Raw genomic sequence first — 21950 nt, forward strand, 5'->3', positions numbered from 1 at the left:
GAAACAGGCAAAACAGAAGAGGGGCACTACACCTGAGCAATGGATGGGTGAGGGTCAAAGCCTAGAGGAGGAGGCCAGAGGAGGCTGGAGAGAGAGATTGGACATGTGATTATGTGGACTACCTCTGATAAAGAGGTCTAAGACCCTTCTCTGTAAGAGGGCCTTGGAGATCCGGTATCAGATACATAAAGGGACCATTTTACTTAAATTTCAAATACTAAAACTTGCGTTCAAAATTTAATCACAGCAATATTCCATGACATGCTAGATAGATGTCTTCATGTTTTGTAAAGAAGGTTGTATCTTCCTTCTTCCTTACAACCAGTACTTAACTTATTTCATACAATTGTGCAGGTTATAAGCTTTAAAATTTCAGAATAGTCTACATGAATAGAGATTTGTGGAGTTGTGAAGTGCACAACCTCTACAATTGTACAAAGCAGCCCTGATAGGTGATTGAATGAGTAAATGGTACATTATCTTATGGGAGGTGAGTATCCTGTGCTAACTTCTGGGACCCTAATTACAGTTACTTCCTGGTAACATGAGCAAGGCAATCCCTTTCTCCAAGGTAATCACACATTTCAAGAAGTTAACCTAAGTGACACATGGTAACTGCACATAGTAGACACTAAGCAAAACTAGTTCTTTCCATTCCTCACCACTCCCATCATATATTAATAAGTATCATACGCATTCTGTAAGCATGGGAGAGGCATGTAGCTGATGTGTGTTCACCAGCCAGTTTAATCTGGAGAGAAGGGCAGACTTCACCATCCTTGTCCCCCAGATGGAGTCTCCTGGGACATGCCAGTGAGGGAAAGTTATTAGTGGTTTTGCTTTCTTGTTCTGAATATTATTCCACAGGGTCTCTGCTGAGACACCCAGGCCCCAGTGGAGCATGTAAGACTCTAGATCTAGCAAATACCCCATCTGCATGCCCTCCCAACACTGAGAATCTGTACATACTCATTAAGACAAATGCCCTACTGTGGATTATTTATACTGCCAAGGTGGGAATAAAAATCTAATTACTAGTTGTATTATTTTGACTCATGAGAAGTAAAAAAAATTTTAAAAATCTCTATTAGATTATTCATCAGCCTAGTGAAAAGTATTTAACCTCAGAACAGCAATGCTTGGTCTATTTTAATACAATTTTCTTACCAAAGTGCAATAAAGACTCACTAATGACAGTTTTATACATACTCAGTGAGGTGTAAACAGACCATAAGATGTTGAAGAAGTTGGAGGTGGGAGGGTATCTAGGGAAGAGGGTGGGGGCTGCCCATTCCACTGTCATGTGAGCTGTGCTGTGAGCCACAGCTGACTCCCATGCAGGAGGATGCAAATTTCCACCTGCAAACAGGATGCATGGTGAGTATGCCTTTAAGTAGCCTTGGCTAAAGACAGCAGGGTGTATTAAAAAGCAAGCTGGAGAGATGGGGAGACTGGCTCACAGCTTCTAGGCTCCTGGTCCTTGGCTATGGCTCTTTTGATTTAGGTGTTTCTTTTGTGCATTAGGCCCAAACAAACTCAGAACAAATCTAACCAAGTGTAACATCCTTTGCAGGTGTCCTTCTAGGACAAAGTCCTCCCTTTTGTGCTTCTGACTTGTCTGCCCTTTTCCTCCTCTCCTTGGCTCTCAGAGTCCTTGCATTCTATCCTGTGCATCTCTTTGGGGGTCTCCTTCTCACCATTCACTCCTGCCTCTGGCTCATCCATGCCTCTTGCATACTATCACTCCCTTCTTACTTCTGGGATTGCAGCAGCAGCAGTGGCCACAGCAAGTTCTGGAAGAGAAATACTCCCTTCAGCAGCCTTATCATCAGTGGCCAGTTTTTCCTTACCTGGGTCCTACAGAGATAGAGTATCTAGACTTTCACATGGTTCTTCCCCAAAGTCTAAGGTGGGCGGGGCTCAGGTTAGGTGAATTCTCCTATATGGGACTGATTTTCATCTTTCATTCCTCCGTTATTCCTCTCTTCTTTTATTTGGTAGCACCTACCATATTCCTGGAAGCCAGCTCAGTACTAGGGGGTAAAAAGATGGATAAGACACAGTTCCTGCAAAGCCACATTTCAGCTGCGAAAGCAGGTTTAAAAATGAAGAGTTAGCAAACCATATGACAAGCTTTACGAAATGAAGGGTCTGAACAAGTTCATCCCCAGAGTCTCCTTAAGTCCCATAGTTCTAACGCTGTAGAATTTTGATGGCATAGAAAATCTTGTGATCTTGATAAATAGAGGTGTAGGGATATTGATTTGGTTTCCAGGACTTTCCAAAATTGTCTTGAAAGCTTTGTTCTGATCAGTACCACTGCAATTCCAATCAGTAGTACAATGTTTGCCTTATGGTTCCATGTTTCATCAGTCATTTAATGACAATGATATTGTGACTATGCCCGATCACTCCATTGACAGGTATGGTAGATTTTCTCACTCGGCAACCATTCAGATTTTCTTTTTATTATGTCTTCTAATACAGCAGAAACTAGAAAAGCTAGAAATGACATGTCCCAGACTCTCTTGCACCTAGACATCTGGCTGTGAGCTAGGTTCTCTCGATCAATGTACTTGTACGAGACCTAAATTAGAATCTGAGTTCTCAGGGGAAGAGGCAGGAGAGGTGAGATCCTGGGAGAGGTAAGGAGGATCTCCTACAGCAGGAGGTGTGACTCAGGATTGAGAATTGTTACTGAAAGCTAATCCTATTCCTTCAGCCCTACCAATTATTTTGTAAGCTACCTAAAACCTAGTAATAAATCCCTTTCCCTTCAACTACCCAGAGTTGTTTCTATTAAGTGCAACTAAGCCTTAACCAACAGAGGACCTAGAAGGAAAATAAATCCAGCATAACAGCACAAAATCCAGTTTACACTAAAATAGAGTGTATTAAAAAATACACATCTTCCCATTTAGCTGATGCAAGAGGCTCTTAATTTTGAGGTCATCTCTGTTTTAAAGTAGATATCAAAATTCCAAAGAAGTATGTCCACTTCAGCATTGTGGTGGATAGCGATGACACATCTTTTTCCTAACCTTGTGGCTTTGCATCCAGCTGGTATGGCTGGGCCCAGACATGAGCATTCTATGCCAGGCTGGGGCAGGTTCCAGCACTGCCCAGCCTCAGTCAAGGGAATTAACAGGGACTCCAACAGTCAATGCAAGACAGTCAACATCTGGGTTTTCTATCGATGGGTATCAGATTTCCAGCCACTGATCCAGAGTACACTAGGAACCCATGATTTTTTAGCGGGGAACCCCTAACTCTTGAAGACCCAATTCTTCAAGAAGAATAAGAGTAGAAATTCAGCCAGAACCGTTAAGATGCTGCCATTTCCCCAAACCATCAATTTCTAGGAAATCAATGTCAAACCCATCTGAAGAAACAACCATCACAGCAAGCATTCTGTCACTTTCTGCCTAGAATGTTTGTCCCTGCTTGCATTCCTCCCTAGTCCAGGAATCTTTTCTATTTCAAAAATAATAAATTTGAAGAGAGGAAATCCTCAACAAAGCAGTATCCATTCCATTGGCCCGTCTCCCGAGACCTTTGACTTTGCAAGAATATTTTAGTTTCAACCTTTCTCCTCAGCGCCATAAACACTGCAGTGACAATTTATTCCTTTCCAGCAGCCATAAAAATTATCTCCCTTATTTCTCAAAACCATGGCAAATTAGCACCTTTGACCTTCTTTTTCTCAGGCCCTGTCTTTCTCTCTCATGGGTGCAGACACATGAACAATTTATGATGTTCCATGGAGGGCTCTCCTTTCTTGCATACTGATAGAAAATTCCAGCCAGCAATCTCCATACTAATCTGTCCCTCTGCTCATCTCAAGCCTGTAGAAATAAATCCAAAATAACATTTCCCAAAATGTGTTTTATAGCTCACCAGGCCTATGAAATGTTATTAGGTGTCCCACAAATAAAGTATTTTGTTGTCAAGTAAGTTTGGAAAACACTGCATGCTTTCTTTAGAGTTCAGAATACATATTTGCATATTAAAGGCTCTGACAAATCCTCAAGAAATGTATTCAAATTTCAAATTTATTTAGCCCAGAATCTCCCAGTTTATTTAAACATGGAGGGTTTTCTGTTTGCTTCCCAGCTATTAAAATTCTGTGCAACAGTGTTCTGTGGGTGCAAGTTTGAGTAGATGATGACATTTGAAAATAGAAAGTTCAATTAAACAACCAGGGGTCTGGACATGAGATGAGATTCCAATTTCTAAAACAACTGCTGCTGATGGGTGAGACTCATAGCCAAGGGGCTTAATACAGAGTCAAACTGAGTAGCTTCCTCTTGCCCAAGGTTATTTCTGAAAAGGAGTACAAGACTAAATCAGCAGGTGGGGCTTAAAGAATTACAGCTGGGCTGGGTGTGGTGGCTCATGCCTGTCATCCCAGCACTTTGGGAGGCCAAGGCAGGTGAATCACCTGAGGTTGGCAGTTCGAGACCACCCTGACCAACATGGAGAAACCGCGTCTCTACTAAAAATACAAAATTAGCCAGGTGTGGTGGTGCATGGATGTAATTCCAGCTACTCGGGAGGCTGAGGCAGGAGAATTGCTTGAACCCTGGAGGCAGAGGTTGCAGTGAGCCGAGATTGTGCCTTGCACTCCACCAGCCTGGGCAACAAGAGTGAAACTCCGTCTCAAAAAAAAAAAAAAAACAAGAATTATTGCTATGATGATGAGAAAAGATAGAGAAGCTTGCTACTCAAGCATGGTCCTAGGCAAGCAGCATCTTTTGGGAGCTTATTAGGAATGTGGAGTTTGAGGCCTCATCCCAGACCTGTGGAATTAGGATCTGCAATTTAACAAGATCCCTACGCGGTTTGTATACATATTAACATTTGAGAAGCACCGGTGTTAAGCTGTGGTTCTCCATACTGCCTATAATTTAGAATTACCTGGGGAACTTTAAAAATATAGGTATCTGAGATCTGTCCCCAGGGATTGTGATTCAAATGTCCTGAGGCAGAGCTGTAGCATTTGTGCTTTTAAAAACTCCCTGTCATGCAACTAAGGTTGAGAACCACTGGTCTAACCCAGACGAGTGCCATGGATAATGAGGATTTAGGAGTCTCAGGAGACATGATAAGAACCACCACTTTGAGCCTTTCCACAGATGAGTGCTGCCTTTGGAACCTGCCGTATGGTTCACTGTAATAAGTTAGAACCACCTGAAGAGCATCCATGGCCTTTTAGAAGGACTCCTCATAGATGTTATCAGATGCAAAAGCTGCACCACCCTTTTAGGCTCAGTTACTTCTGTAACTTCTTCCCTAAAGTTGGTTTAGGAGTTGTACCATTCTATCTTCTTCGGGTTTCAGTATGTTGTCAGAACGACACCCTTCTTGCTAGCAGGCTTGTATGCCAACCAGGAGGCTAACAGCCTTAATTACAGAATGTCCTTCCCCTAGGAGTTGGTCAAAGTCATCTTGACATCCTCAGTTGGGTGGAGAATCTTGGGTTATGTAGAAAATCTCAGAGAGGGAAATCACCTCAAATGTGCACAGGCTTGGTATCCCATTACTGGTCACAAATGTTTCTTATAGAATAAAAATAGTTAAATGTATTAAGTAGCTCCTGTAGTAGGCAATTTGCTTGAGCTGACTAGTTTAAGACCTTTTTTTTTTTTTTTTTCACTTAGCGTTCCTCCCTTAGGAAAGTAAACCCAGCCTCCTGGAAAGTAATTATTTTCCTGACTATTAAGTGGTGGAACTGGAATTGGAATTCATACCAGCATGGCTCTAAAGCTCCTGCTTTTCCCACTGCACTGCTGACCAGAGCACTGGGACACACAGACCGGCTCTAGTTTAGACTCAGGACAGACATGACTGATCCCACATCTCACTGGAAATTATGATTTCAGACAACTGGAAAATTCTCATTCATCAGAGGGTAGAGCTACCCATCAAGCCATGTAATGTTTTCCCTTGCATCATAACTTGTCCTCTGCTGCTGGCTTCAGAGGCATGTGCTGACATAGATAAGGAGTGCTCAGTGCCTGTACTCTAGAAGAGTGATGTGCGAGGACAGATAATATGCAAAGCAGGGATGCTAGAGAAAGTAAAATGCTAATATGGGGTTTGAACCTGTAGATAGAGAATCAGTCAACCACCTATTATCTGCAGTTGTAAACAGGAGAAAGGTAGTTGTCACTAGTATGTCCTGAAGCCGTTCCCCACCCTGCTGGGGCAGGAAAATGTGCTAGTCTGACATCAGACAAATGAGAGAATGACCAGGGGCAGGTCTGTGAGGGTGGTCACAGGCAGGCTGATGTTCTTTTTTTGTTTGTTTTTTTGAGAGAGGTTCTGGCTCTGTTGCCCAGGCTGGAGTGTGGTGGCATAATCTCAGCTGCCTGCAACCTCTGCTTCTTGGGCTCAAGTGATCCTCCTACCACAGCCTTCTGAGTAGTTGGGACTATAGGCACAGGCCACTATGCCTGGCTGCCCGGCTAATTTTTAAATTTTAATTTAATTTTTTTTTTTTGTAGAGACAAGTTCTCATTATATTGTCCAGGCTGGTTTCGAATTCCTGGGCTCAAGTGATTCTCCAGCCTTGGCCTCCAAAAGTGCTGAGATTAGAGGCATGAGCCATCGCACCTGGCCCTGATGTTCTTAAAAGAGGCTGTTGCTTGACAAGCATCCGCTCCTTATTAGGTGCCTGGTTGGCTTTTGTAACCAGGAGACCTATGGTCTTCTCCGGGTCTCAGTATGTTGTCAGAACCACACCCTTCTTGTAAGCGGCTTGTATGCCAACCAGAAGGCTAACAGCCTTAATTACAGAATGTCCTTTCCCTAGGAGTTGGTCAAAGTCATCTTGACATCCTCAGTTGGGTGGAGAATCTTAGGTTATGTAGAAAATCTCCTAAAAAGTTCCCAGGCAAAGCTTGGGCCTGTTTTCAATGCTGAGCAAGTATTCCACCCATAAAATTTTGGGCAGCTGAGAGGAGAGGTTGGCATGATGGAAATGCACCAGTTCTGAGGCTCAACATGTGTCCTTCACTTATGAGAAACCAGATGGTACATTAATAGGTTCAAAGTGGAGTCACAAGAGCCCTCCCTTCACATCGTATTCTACAAACACCTGTGAGTATATTCATGCTGTTAACAAAACAATACATCACCAATCTCTCTTGAGACTGCTGGTTTCATTCATCCTCTTCTATGGGGCTGTTGGAATGCAAGTATCTTCTAGGACTCTACATTTCTCTAGGTCTTTGCATCATTTTGGTGAAAAAGGATCTGACATCAGCTCTGTGGCTTTGGCATCAAGACCCACTGGGATGTTATTGGGGAGGCTGACCCGCTGGCACTGAGCAAAGTCATGGATAGATTGACTGCTACGGCTACAAGCACTGAATTCTAATTACTCTGGTCCATGGGATGTACCTAAGTTGGGACACCACTGGCTTTACTGATGCTCGTGGCTGTTTGATTTCTTGGGCAGGGTCTCCTTTCAATCAGCTGAAAGATGCTCTTTTGGGTTTTAGGTTCTATCTAGGATGTAATCAGCTCTTAACAAGAGTTGGGTATAGAGAGCTAAGATAAATCCTTGGGAGAGGGTGTTGGCCAAGTAGAAGCAGGGAGTCAGGATTGCAACCCAATAGGTCAGGCATCAGGACAGTGGGAATGGAAGAGAAACCAAGAACTCCAGAAGTGGAGGTCCTGTTTTATGCCCTTGTCCCATAAAGATAGATGAGGTGAAGACTATTGCTCAGTGTGCACTGGGATCCTGGGGCTCAGGCAATAAGACAACTCCAGCATCCTTCCGCTGATGGGAGTGAGATGTCCTAAGCTCTGGTTTTCTTCAACATAGACATCCTGCAAGATTGGACCCTGCAGCTAAGAAGCATTGGAGAAGGCAAGGGCTGGCAGTCTCACCTTGCAATTGTCATCAGTGGTGCTCCATTTCCATGCTCTTCCCATTGGACTATCTCTGCTTGCTTCTCAATGGTCTCTGAAAATGATCTCTCTTTATCATCTAGTTTTGCTTCCCATGTGACCCATTACTCATTCTCCCTTTGGTCTCACTTGTCCCTCCTCTCTATCATGAGCCCACCAGGCTCATCTCAGCTCTGCTCTTGTCATTCCTATTGTTTGTTTTTCTGGAATTCTTTTCTTTCTTCTGGATGCCACCCCAAGTTGTACATCTTGAAGACAATGTGAATATCTGTCTTTTCCTTAAATCATCTGCCAACTGCAGTAGTTGACTGACCACTTCATTGTACCCCTGAATGCTTATAGTACTTTCACAATATGCTCTAAAATTGAGAGTTTAATTCTGTACTGTCTTTAATTGTAGGCTCTTATTTAATGTCATCCTTCTCATTCTGCTCCATTCAACAAGCATTTTTGAATATTGATAATGGGCCAGAACATTAAGTTGGAGACAGTTCTTGCAAACATAAAAATAGCACCTACTCAGTGCAGGGAAGATTTTTCCCTCACGCTGAATTTCAAGCTTCTTTCACAGTACATCATGCTAGCATTCACTGAACACTGGGTTCTCACAGGCTGTACTGAGAAATTTCCCATTATCTTATTTCCTCTTTACAGTATCCCAGTATGCACAGCAGCTTTCTATCATTCTCTATCCTGGAACCCCCTTTGAGAAATTCTGTGCATGCTGTATTCTCAGAGCCACTGACCCATGGCCACATTGAGTGGGCAGTAGGCCACATGGTATGGTCCATTAGTTGTGGCCCCCTACTCTGATACTGACCAAAGCTGGGACGACCAGTTTCTCTTTCTTCAGTATTTGTAATTTGGACTAAAAAAGTCCAGTGTCTGTTGGACTTGTGACAATATTGAGCCAGGGGTCAAGGACACCATATTGGACTATCTATTTTCTGCCATATACATAGAGAAGCAGACAGGGGAGGGAGGAGATGAATCAGCAAACATGGAGAAAAGCAGAGGGAAAGGGAGAAGGAGAGAGAGATGGTGAGAAAGATAAAAAGATGGGGAGATCAAGAAAGCATAACTAACTCCATTCATAACAGCGTCTTGGTTCCTGATTCCTGCCCTTGTGAGAGCTGGCAGTACTTCCTGCCCTTGAAACACATACCACTATATCTTTCCAACAGTTTCTGGCTTAATGAAGTCAGCTTACCTGAGTTACTATTACCACCCACCACATACACCTGGTTATGACACACAATGAGAAACGTTACCTTTCCGTTTCACAGATTAAATAACTGATCCTTGGTGAGTCCCACTATCTTTCAGTCAAAGATTGAAACTAGAAATTGAAAGCAGGCCTTTGGATTCTAATATACTGCCCTATGCTTAAAACCTAACCCAGAGCTAAACCCCTAGTAGGTCTTCAATTAATACTTATTAATCCCTGGTGAACTGGTCCAGGTCATTCTAGCCTTAATCCCCTGTTCCTTCCTCTCTTCTCCCTGCTGCTTACCTGATGTCCCCTGACTGTTTTCTTAGTCATTTCCTTGGCTCAGGATCAGCCTTCAGCCAAGAAAAGAGCACACCCGTCAGCTGTTGAATGGGGACCCTGAAGATTATGTCACCATTTTGACACTGCCATTTGGGGCTGCCTATGGTCCTGTATCATCAACTATCTTCCATGATAATTGGGAGGGGCAGCTGAAGGCAGAGGCATCTCCATACCTCGGAAAACCTTAATCAAGAGAACAGCAGTGGTGCCTGCGCTCTTGGCAGTTTATTACAATTCCTGTAACAAGAGGAGCTGTGGGGATGTAAGGCATTATCCTCTCCCGTTGTTTCTAACAACATAGCCCAGAACAGCAGGCCCACAAGGACGAGGTGAGGCCATTCTCCATTCCAAACAACATATACTTTTTTGAAAATAAAAGAAGCAATTTAAGCATTTTGGCTTCCTGGGGTGAGTTGGCAGGCACACTTCTCATCTCATGGATGCCTTCGGGTGAAGGTGTTTTAATAAGAGAGAAAGCGGGAAGAAGATAGCAGAACTCTCCATAGGCAGAGTGGAACCATGGAGCATGGGCTATGGAGCACATAGGCTGGGCGGAGGCAAGAAAGAGGAGACAGGAGAGGGCTTGGGGGATATGCACATAGTGGGAGATGCCTTGTTCTGCCTAGGTACCTGTGCCCTGGAGTCCAAAGCTCCTGGGAGAGCCCCATTAACCACAACTCAGAGGTGAAGAATTTCATTCTATTTATTTTGCTTCTTCGTTTATCTAATTCTCTTATTTGATAAAGACATGAGCCAAAGGAGGCTGCATTTCTTTGAAATGATGGATATGTTTCTTTCACCCCCTGAAGATAAAATGTGAAGTAATGGCTCTGGGGCCTGGCTGCTTGGGATGGAACACCAGTTCCTCTGTTTGCTAATGGTGAGATCCTGAGCAAGTTACTCAATTTCTGCAGACCTCAGTCTCTTCACCACTAAAATAGGAACTAAAATAGGAGTAATAATAGCACCATCGTCGTTGAATTGTTATGAGTGTTAAATGAGTGAATACCCATGCAGTGTTAAGAGTGGTGCTTGGCATGTAGCAAGAGCCCAGGAAATGTTGACTATTAATATTCAAACAGCTTTTGGGGATATTGCTACATATTCTGTGACTAAGATGCAAAGATGAATAAGGGGATATCTGTCCTCAGAGCATCCATATTCCGGTTGGATGGCAGACATTAGAAAATAACAATATATCATATTTATTGAGCACTCACTGTGTGGCAGACATTGTGTCTGTAGCTTAATGAGATAGATGCTATTACTTATCTCAGGCTCAGAGAGGTTAAACAACCGGCCTAATGTAACACAGCTAAGAAGAAGTGTAGCCAGGGTGCAAACCCAAGCCTTCCTGATACCACCACCTGATCTCTCAGTTGCTGATTTTTAGCATGGATACTACTTCCTCAGAGAGAACTTGCATTATTCTTCCATTGAGATGATGCAAACATCTCATCCCCAGGTTGACTCTTCTTCCTTAACCCATTCTGTTTTCCTTTATAGAATTTGTCACAATTTTAATTGCAGTTTTTTGGGACATCTTTTCCCCCAGACTATAAACTCCATGAGGGCAGGGAGCAGATCTGGTGCATTCATCACTGCCTGTCTAGTGACTAGCACATGGCCCGACACAGAGCAGGCACTCAATAAATACTACTGAATGACCACCTGTCATGGACTGCCTCTCTGGAGGGAAGTAGGAAGTTATAATGTCTTCTGAAATGCTAAAATAACATGAAGGAAACACATGGGGTTATCTCAGGAAGCTGGGGAAGGCTGTTCTGAGGAGGTGATGTTTGAAGTGGATCTAGAAGGATGGGGGAGCGTGTGCAGTGGAGAGGGAGTGGAGGCTGTTTCAACCATGTGCAGAAACATGTCTCCAGGAAAAGCCATAGGGAGTTGAGAAAACAGAGGAAGCCCGGCCTAGGGAAGGGCAAGTGTCAGAAATGTCTTGGCTTCCTTAGTTACAGGCCCAGTAAAACCACATAGGTCCCCATTTAGGCTGGCCCAGAGCAAGTGCCTACTGGGAAAAAGGTTATTCCCACGTGGGGCTGAGTCTTCACACTGCAAAAAGCCCTTTGAGGATCCCTTTGAGGGAGACTGAAAGAATGATTTTTTTCTTTATCATCCACAGAGAAAGAAGATAACAGTTTGACTAGGGACCTCTGTGTAATCTACAAATGGACATATCAGTTAGAATTCAGTTGGTTGAAAGAAGTAGAAAACTCCACACTCATGGGAGTTGAAATAGGATGGACTCCTGGCTCCATCATGTCCAAGCTCGGGATGGGCAGTCCTGGGCCATGGCAGCTCAGTCCCATCAAGTCCTTGGGGACCAGGCAGCTTCCAGCTTTCGGCTGCCCCATGCTGAGGTATCCTCATGGTCGAGAATGAACTCTGACTGTTACCTCAGTGTTCCAAGAATCAGACTGAAGTAGACAGGGGAAGAAACAGCTTCTGGAGCCCTCTGCTTATACTCCATTGGCCAGACCTAGGTATACGACCTTACCTGTCTATAAAAAGAGGCTGAGGAATGTGATCTTCATATAGGAGACTGTGTGCCCAGCTAAAACCCACGGACCTTAAAATAACTTGGAACATGTATTGGGATAGACCATAGCAGACCCAGGCCTTTGCAAATTTCTGTTTGCCCTTGGCATGTGCAAAGAAATCATTACGTGGACCAGAGGTTAATGTATTTTCAGGCTAACTAACATTCATACTTATCAATTGAATACTATGCCATGCCAATCATTTTGCATTTTAAAAGCAGTTGATCGGCTGGGCACGTTGGCTCACGGGCTGGGTGTAGTGGCTCACACCTGTAATCCCAGCACTTTGGGAAGCCGAGGTGGACAGATCACCTGAGGTCGGAAGTTTGAGATCAGCCTAACAAACATGAAGAAACCCCGTCTCTACTAAAAATACAAAATTAGCCAGGCATGGTGGTGCATGTCTGTAATCCCAGCTACTCGGGAGGCTGTGGCAGGAAAATTGCTTGAACCCAGGAGGCAGAGGTTGTGGTGAGCCAAAATCACGCCATTGCACTCCAGCCTGGGCAACAGAGTGAGACTTCGTTAAAAAAAAAAAAAAAGCTTTGAATCACTATGTTCTAATAAACTTTATAGGTGATTCTGGCAGGATGTGGTGGCTCACGCCTGTAATTCCAGCGCATTGGAGGCTGAGGCAGGTGGATCACTTGAGGTCAGGAGTTCGAGACCAGCCTGGCCAACATGGCAAAAACCCGTCTCTGTTAAAAAACACAAAAGTTAGCCAGGCATGGCAGCACACGCCTGTAGTCCCAGCTACAGGCAGAAGAATTGCTTGAACCCACGAGGCAGAGATTGCAGTGAGTTGAAATGGCGCCACTGCACTCCAGCCTAGGTGACAGAGGACACTCCATCTCAAAACGAACAAACAAAAATAAAAAAATAAAAATAATAAATCTTCATAGACAATTCTGAGCACCCCTTACCATCTTCTCCCTTTGACAGCAGTTCTTCCCCAGAATCCCTGGGGAGCCCCCTGTGAAACCTCTGACTTAAGGGAACTGTCAAGTATTTCTGCCCAGAAAAACCAGAGACTGTCAATCGCATTTTAAAATGATAGTCTAGGCCAGGCGCGGCGGCTCATGCCTGTAATCCCAGCACTTTGGGCGGGGGGCCGAGGCGGGTGGATCACCTGAGGTCGGGAGTTCGAGGCCAGCCTGACCAACGTGGGAAACCCCGTCTCTACTAAAAACACAAAATTAGCCAGGCGTGGTGGCGCATGCCTATAATCCCAGCTACTCTGGAGGCTGAAGCAGGAGAATCGCTTGAACCCAGGAGGCAGAGGTTGCGGTGAGCCGAGATTGGCCATTGCACTCCAGCCTGGGCAACAAGAGCGAAACTCCATCTCAAAAATAATAACAATAAATTAAATAAATAAATAAATAAAAATTGTATTCTAATTGCTCTACCTTTTTGAGCAGCACTTCCAGCTTATCATTTTTCTAATAAATCCCCCTCCCCACCACCTAATTTCTGCCAGCTCTCACAGATCCCTGAGCTTCTTTATTTGGGCTTGCGAGGAGCCAGGACTACTTACAGGTACCTTACAGGTTTAGAGGAATGAAATGGCATGAAGTGTGTAAAGAGCTTAGCACAGCACTTGATGTGTAATACCTTTTCAATAAATGTTAGCTATTATTATTTTCTCAGAATTTATTCTGCTTAGGTAATAATGCAACTTTAAACATTTTTTAAAGCAAAATGGCCTAATAGTGAAATTGTTGTGTTTATCCCATGGCAATCCCTAAGTTATGACTAATAAAATACAATTTATTTTTTAGTTAAATTCTTCACTAAGGAACTTTTCTTGATTCTTATCTCCTGTTATTCTGTTTATTATGGCATCAAAAGGTGCAAAGACCTCCCATTTAGCCCATGCCAATTCTTCTGAATATTTTCTATGATAAACTGAATTCCAGGACTTTGCTACCATTAGCTTGGTCTAGTGAATTATATCTCTATAACTAATCTGAAACATCAGCTCCTTCTTCCTTAACTATTCAATACAATTCACAAATAAACTACATGGAGATTCCTCTTCATATTTATCATAAAGAGTATACTTAGTCTTATTCTGCATATATAAGACATTCTTGCTGCCAACAATATAAATAAAATGATAAGTGTATGTCAGATACCCAATAAATGGTAATCATCATTATCATGTTGTAATTGATGATACTTTTCATATTTATTGAGCACCTACAATGTGCCACTCTAGACTAAGTGTTTAATACACACAATCTCATTTTAATTTTCCCAACAGCCCTGTGAGATAGACGCCATTAGTTCTATTTTATAAATCGGGAAACTAAACCTCAGAGACTAAGTCTGGGTTGTCCAGAAAATAGAGCTCAGGGCCAAGCTTACTTACTAAACTTTATCATAGGGAGAGACCATAATCCCAGGGAATCATAAATAAGGGAAAAGGGATGTAGAGTAGGGTAGGAAGAGAAGCAGGTTCAAGGTGATGCACAACTGAGCTGGCCACAACATTGCAAAAAAACACAACTGGTTGCTCCGTTTCACAAGATGATGCTGGAGAGGCCATATAGGACATCTACCCTGCAAACAGTCTACTGTGGACTGGGTAGGTGAGAATTTATTGGCTGGCTTCTTCTAGGCTCCTGTCTTTCATTACGAAAGTTGGCCCTGTAGGTTGGTGACTCTGCAGTTCTCAGTTATGTTATGCAGCCTCTCAGGGCAGCCAGTGGGGAAGCCAGAGCCTCTGTGAGTCAGTTGGGTTGGACCTGGATGTTGAAGGTCTGTGGTTCCCTTCAAGTCGTGTGCAAGAGAGGCCCTGACAAAGCCAGTTCAGTCTCAGGGAGCTTCAGTGAATCTGCAGAGTTTGGGAATCAGGAGACAGAGATCGTGGCCAGAGTTTTACAACTGCAGGAGCAGGCTAAGGGTTAGGTAGTGTCTTCTGATGGGAAAGCCAAACAAGTGACCAAGAATGAAGGCCATACGGGGCCACCTGGATGTGGGGTGGCACATAAAGAAGTTGAGGACATGCAGAGTGTTGTAGGGACCTGCTCAAGGTTACATAGACTGTATATAGCAGAGTTGGTATTCAACCCCAGGTCAGTCTGACTCCAACACTTTTATTTTTCAATGACCTCAAGATGCCTTGCGTTGCTGAGATTTTAAGTAAGCTGGGAAAGGGAGCCATGGTTTTCGGAGCTGTCTGGCTCAGGGCCATGAGCAGATAAATGCTTATGAAGTAGTCACAGGTGATCGATCAGGCGACAAGAATGCCCATAGGCCTGTGTTGTCCTTTTCTATATCTTAAGAATAGACACTTTGGGAGGGCATGATCCATCATGTTTAGAACTCTTCATATGGTCTGCTGTGGCTGTCTTAACTCAACCCGAAGGGTTAGCACCAAAGACAGCTGGCGTACGCAGGCAACATATGACTGGACAGTGCTCTGCCCTCACCTCGGCCTGCCAGATAGATGTCAAGGGCATCAACAATGAAATTAAATGGCTCCATTTCCTTGAAGGGTTAGGAGGAATGGCCACATATTTCACATGAAATGGCTTGTGTGAATGTACGGTGACAAGAACAATAATCCAAGAAGTGAGGCTCAACAGCTGTGCAAATCTGAGACCTAGGAGCAAGAAGACAGTACACCTTTAACAGGTGTGCCTGGCTTTAAGAAAGCCCATCATTTGCCAGGGGCTTCTCTGTTCTTTTGTATTTGTCTTTCCCCCATATCAGAAGCATGAAAGGGCCCCACTTCCCTCCAGGGCTGTTCCTGCTCTCTACCCCAGCCTTTCTTGGTTCTCTTGGAAAGCGAGTACTCCATCAATTACTGTCCTGGCATCTCTCTCACCTTCAATGTCTTCCTCCTTGCCTTGGGGTCCTCTTCTCAGCTTTCAGACATGTTCAGATTTAGCCTATTTAAGATGACTTTTGCCCATTTCTTCTCAAGCTACAGCCCATTTTTCTGCTTCTTAATTTTCTCAAATGAGCATCTATTGGCTCTTAATCACACATTCAATTCTTAACTGTTTCAACACTAGTTTCCCTCTCACCACTCTCCTGAAGTGCTCTCTGCAGAGGCCACTGTAGTAAACATCTAATGTTTCTGCCACTCCTCATAGCTTGCATTTTCCCTTTTTCTATGGAGAAGAAACTGGAAAACTGATTTGAGGGCAAAGGATGTGAAGGGGTTTCAGTGACTTCTAGGTTTCACCATTGACTAGCTGAGTGAAAGTCAAGAGGAGAATCAAGTATTGGGATTAAAGGTTGTGGGGAAGATGTCATAGGTGAGATTTAATGCACACCAGGCCTGAGGCCCTGTTGGGACACCCAAGAGCATGATGTCCGGCACATTGTGGGGAAAGCAAAACTGAAATCCCCAGAGAAGGGAGACTCAAGAGGATACCACAAAGTGTTTCTTCCTTTTTCTAGGGAGAAGAAGGGAGAATGTGGACTATGCATACTTTCCTACCTCTTTGACTTTGCTTATGCTGCTTCCTTTCCCTTTTCCGTATTCCAATTCTCCTCCCAGAGAACCAGTTCCTTTTTCACTCCCAACCTATGAGACTTGGTTTGGCTAGGCATGCAACTCCAGGGTGGATAATATGATCTTGACCTGAGCCAATTAGTGATCTGTGCAGGGATGGGAACATGAGACTTCTTCTGAGGCTGCTGAGACAAAGACCCTTTCTCTTTGCTGTTGGATTTAAACCTGACAGAAGAAAGGCCTTGGGCTACTAAGTACTGGTAGGTACTTAATACCTCAAGGAGAGAGAGCTGGGCTGGGCATGGAGCCCACCCAGAGGAGGTGGAGCTGAAAAGTGGAGGGAACCAAAATAGGATACTGCTGACGTCATCTGAATCCCTGAATGATGCCACACCTGATGACATCCCTATTCACTAGTCCTTTCAGTTTAACTGAGCCTTTTTGCTGAAGCCAGTTTACTGGGATTTATGTGATTTTCAGAAGAAAGAATTCTAGCTGATGCAGAAATCTAATACAATCATGAGTGACCTCTGAAATACCAAAATCAAGAGCCTCTTTTTTTTTTTTTTTTTTTTTTTGAGGCAGAGTCTCACTCTGTCGCCCAGTCTGGAGTACAGTGGCACAATCTCAACTCACTGCAAGCTCCGCCTCCCGGGTTCACGCCATTCTCCTGCCTCAGCCTCCTGAGTAGCTGGGACTACAGGTGCCTGCCACTATGCCTGGCTAATTTTTTTGTATTTTTACTAGAGACACGGTTTCACCATGTTAGCCAGGATAGTCTTGATCTCCTGACCTTGTGATCTGCCCGCCTCAGTCTCTCCCAAAGTGCTGGGATTACAGGTGCACGTGAGTCACCACACCCAGCCTCAAGAACTTCTTCTTAGTCTCCTTTCTGAGTATCACCCGGTGCCCAAACTTGGAAACTGATCTGGGGGTAAAGGATGCCAAGAAATTGCAATGACTTCTAGGTTTCAAGATTCAAGGATTGAGAGCAAAGAGATGCCACTAGCAGAGGAGTGAAAGTCAAGAGGAGAAGGATCAAAACCCAAACCATAGGTTTGCAACCCAGTTCCCGCACTTGTTACTTTTATGCCCTTACACATTGCTCTGGGCCTCAGTTTCCTCATCTGTAAATGGGGCTGCTGTGGGAAGTGTATGTGGCAGGCTCTGAGGAAATGGCAGTAGTTCTTTGGATGCTATTGGCAGACACTGGTGACAGTGGTGGTGAGGGTGGTCCTGATGACATCATCTCTCTACCACATTGAACAAGCCCACCACTGACCCACACTTGCTCCCTCCCATCTCCCCTCACCCAATTGACTTGGGCTGTTTGCATTGCTCCTCCTGCCTTTCTAATCACATATTCTCCATTCTTCTTCCTCCCCACAAATGTTGGTATTTTCCAAAGTTCTGGCCTGCACTCTGCTGTATCCTATTTTGAGTCTCCTTCCTCTGGGGATTTCAATTTTGCTTTCCCTACAATGTGCCGGACATCATGCTCTTGGGTGTCCCAACAGGGCCTCAGGCCTCACGTGCCTTAAATCTCCCTTGCGCCATCTTCCCCAGAACCCTTAATCCCAAACTTGCTTCTCCCCTTGACTTTCACTCTGCTAGTGGTTTCTTTTTTCCCTCAGTCCGTGAGGCTTGAAACCTAGAAGTCATTGCAACCCCTTCACATTGTTTGCACCTTAATCAGTTTCCAGGTTCGTCATCTTCAATTCTCTCTCTTTGTATTTCTCAACACCATCCCCATTCTCTTCCCCTTGCTACCATTCTTGTTCCTGCTTTCCTTGCAACAGCCTACTGAATAGTCCCTGAATGGTCTTCCATACTCCGGTTTCTTCCTCTTTAATCTATTCTCATGAATGAGTCTTTTTTAACGCAAATCTTATAGTAAACCTCCTTTCCCCAGAAACTTTCATGATTACCTTGACTTTTGAATAAAATAAATATAATTCAACAAACATTAATTACAGCATCTCCTCTGTGTCAGATACTGTGTTAGGCATTGTGAGGAAGACAAAATTAAAATGAATATTATATTTCTAGGGCCTTATAATCCAGTAGTTTAGTTAACTAGACCATAAAGCCCGGTACACACACACACATAAACACACACACACAGAGGTACTGAATAAAGTGAACTCTCATTCATTGCCAATCTGCCCTCCCAATATTATTTTTGCTTTCCTGTGCCTTGTGCTTAAGGATGAATGACATCCTTTTCCATGATTTCCTACCTCCTTGACTTTACTTATGATGTTTCCTTTTCCAGGAAAATCCTTCCCTCCAACTCTGCTTGGCCAAATCTTGTTTATCCTTTGTTGTCCTTTTCAAATGAAACCCTTCCATAAATCTTTTGCTGATTATCTTGTTAAAGTAATCTTTTTCTCCTCTGATCTCCCAAAGCACCTTATATGAATCTCCACCTGGCATTTTCCACTTTCAAAAAAAGTTAGCTTTGTAACTTATCTGTCCAATTAAATTGCAAAGTCTCTTATTGTTTTATTTATCCTTGCATCCCCAACAACTAGGAAAACAATTCTTGATTACAGCTAAGTATGCATTTATCTATATGAAGCAACACATCACTTAGGGCTAACTTTTTGTACTAAAAAGGATTCTTTGCCTAAAAAGTTAAAAAAATGTTTCCAGCATATTCTTTTAAATAAATCTTCAGGTTCATTTTAACTTGGTTATGAATTATCAACTACCACCCTGGAAAAGATCTGTGGATTGGGAGAAATTAACGAAATAACAAAAAAGTAGAATTATAAGAAACTACTGCCCATTAATAATTTTCTAGAAAGGAAAAGAGGGTAGATCTTCACTGATCATGAAAGCTGTTAAAGAAACAGGATTCTAGTTTTTAGAAATGAGATTAAGACATAATAGTTACTTTACAAAACCTGTATTAGAAGTAAGGGCTTGATTTGGAGAAGCTGGCATCACAGGCATGTAAACTCTCAATGCTACTGTACACGAGTCATGCATGCGGAAGAAAATTTGGTCTTCCTGGATTTCCCAAAGGGTCTCAGGACACTGGTGCTGAGTTAGCCTAGGAGTCCTGGCTGCCAACAAGAGTGGGTCTCAGGGTCATGATGGGCAGTCTGTCTCTGTTGCTTTGTGATGACCTGGGGTGGGGGGTTGGGGCGTGTGCCATCAACCCTATCTGCCCCACCAGAGTTCCTGAGCAGCGCTGGGCTGGGGACTGGCTATCTAGCTCCCTGGGCAATGCCAGTGCAGGGGATGGAAGAGGAAGAAAGAACAGGCCATTTCAGACCTTCTGTCAGGACCCTGGGTTCCTTCCAGGGTTACAAACAAGGTGCAGATTTGGATCTGGGTGGTCCTGGAAAGGGTCTGCCTGGCCTATGATTTTTCCAAGATCAGGATTCCTGCCTGAGCCTGGTAGCTGATGAGCCCAAAAACCCTATTGCTGTTCACCACACATGAAAACCTTTGTTCTACAGAAAAGGGAACCCAGAAATAAAGCCACGCATCTACAATCATCTGATCTTTGACAAAGTCAACACAAACAAGCAATGGGGAAAGGACTCTCTATTCAATAAATGGTGCTGGGATAACTGTCAAGCTATATGCAGAAGAATGAAACTGGACTCATACCCTTTACCATATACAAAAATTAAGATGGATTAAAGATGTAAATGTAAGACCTCAAGCTATATAAAAAAAATCCTAGAAGCAAACCTAGGAAATACCATTCTGGAAATTGGCTTTGGCAAATAATTCATGACAAAGTCTTCAAAAGCAATCACAACAAAAGCAAAAATTGACAAGTGGGACCTAATTAAACGAAATCACTCTGCACAGCAAAAGAAACTATAAACAGAGCAAATAGACAACTTACAGAATGAAAGAAAATATTCACAAATTAACGCATCCACCAAAGGTCTAATATCCAGAATCTATACGAAACTTAAATAATTCAACAAGAAAAAACAACCCCATTAAAAAGTGGGCAAAGGAAATGCACAGACACTTCTCAAAAGAAGACAAACAAGTGACCAAGAAACATGAAAAAACGCTCCACATCACTAACCATCAGAGAGATGCGAATCAAAACCACAATGAGATACCATCTCACATGAGTCAGAAAGGCTCTAATTAAAAAGTCAAAAAACAACAGATGCTGGTGAGGCTGCAGAGAAAAGGGAACACTTATACACTCCTGGTGGGAATATAAATTAGTTCAGCCATTGTGGCAGGCAGTTTGGAGATTTCACAAAGAAATACCGTTCGACCCAGCAATTTCGTTACTGGGTATATATCCAAATGGAAATAAACAGTTATTATATCAGAATCTTGTGGAGGGAAAAATAAAAAAAAATTGTTTTTTAAATTGTTCCACCAAAAAGACACATGCACTTGTATGTTCACTGCAGCACTATTCATAATAGCAAAGTGATGGAATCAACCTAGGTGGCAGTCAAAGATGGACTAGATAAAGAAAATGTGGTATATATACACCATGGAATACTACATAGGCATAGAAAAGAATGGAATCATGTCCTTTGCAGCAACAGGGATGCAGCCAGAAGCCATTATCCAAAGTGAATTAATGTAGGAACAGAAAACCAAATACCACATGTTCTCACTTATATGTGGGAGGTAAACACTGGGTACATATGGATACAAAGATGGGAACAATAGACGGTGGGGACTACCAGAGAAAGGAGAGAGGAAGGGGGACAAAGGGTGAAAAATGACCTGTTGGGCACTATGCTCACTACCTGGGTGATGGGATCATTTGTACCCCAGATTTCAGTGTCATGCAATATGCCCATCTAACAAACCTGCACATGTACCTCCTGAATCTAAAATAAAACTTGAAATTATACATTTTTTTAAAAAACCTTTGTTCTGGGCCAAACTGGTCTTTTTTTCTTTTCTTTTCTTTTCTTTTCTTTGAGACAGAGTCTCGCTCTGTCGCCCAGGCTGGAGTGCAGTGACGTGATCTCGGCTCACCACAAGCTCCGCCTCCTGGGTTCACACCATTCTCCTGACTCAGCCTCCTGCCTCCGGAGTAGCTGAGACTACAGGCACCCGCCACAGCGCCCAGCTAATTTTTTTGTATTTTTAGTAGAGACGGGTTTTCACCGTATTAGCCAGGATGGTCTGGATCTCCCGACCTGGTGATCCGCCCGCCTCGGCCTCCCAAAGTGCTGGGATTACAGGCGTGAGCCACCGCGCCCGGCCCAAAGTGGTCTTGTTAGAGGCATTGTGGTCGCCCTGATGCAAACCATTAAGCCACTCAAGGCTGCCCAGGGCCTCCAGGAGCCCCCACCACACATCATCATCCCCAGATGCTTGTTTCACCTTGCATGTTTCCAGGGACCCTGACGGACCCTCATCATCAGCTTTTGTTCTAGCCCTAGAAGTTCAGTCTTCAACAGAGGACTGTGTCCACAACTCATAAAGTTTATGGGAGGATTCAGGG

This window comes from Macaca thibetana, chromosome 16, assembly GCF_024542745.1.
Source record: "Macaca thibetana thibetana isolate TM-01 chromosome 16, ASM2454274v1, whole genome shotgun sequence".
Classification (NCBI taxonomy): domain Eukaryota; kingdom Metazoa; phylum Chordata; class Mammalia; order Primates; family Cercopithecidae; genus Macaca; species Macaca thibetana.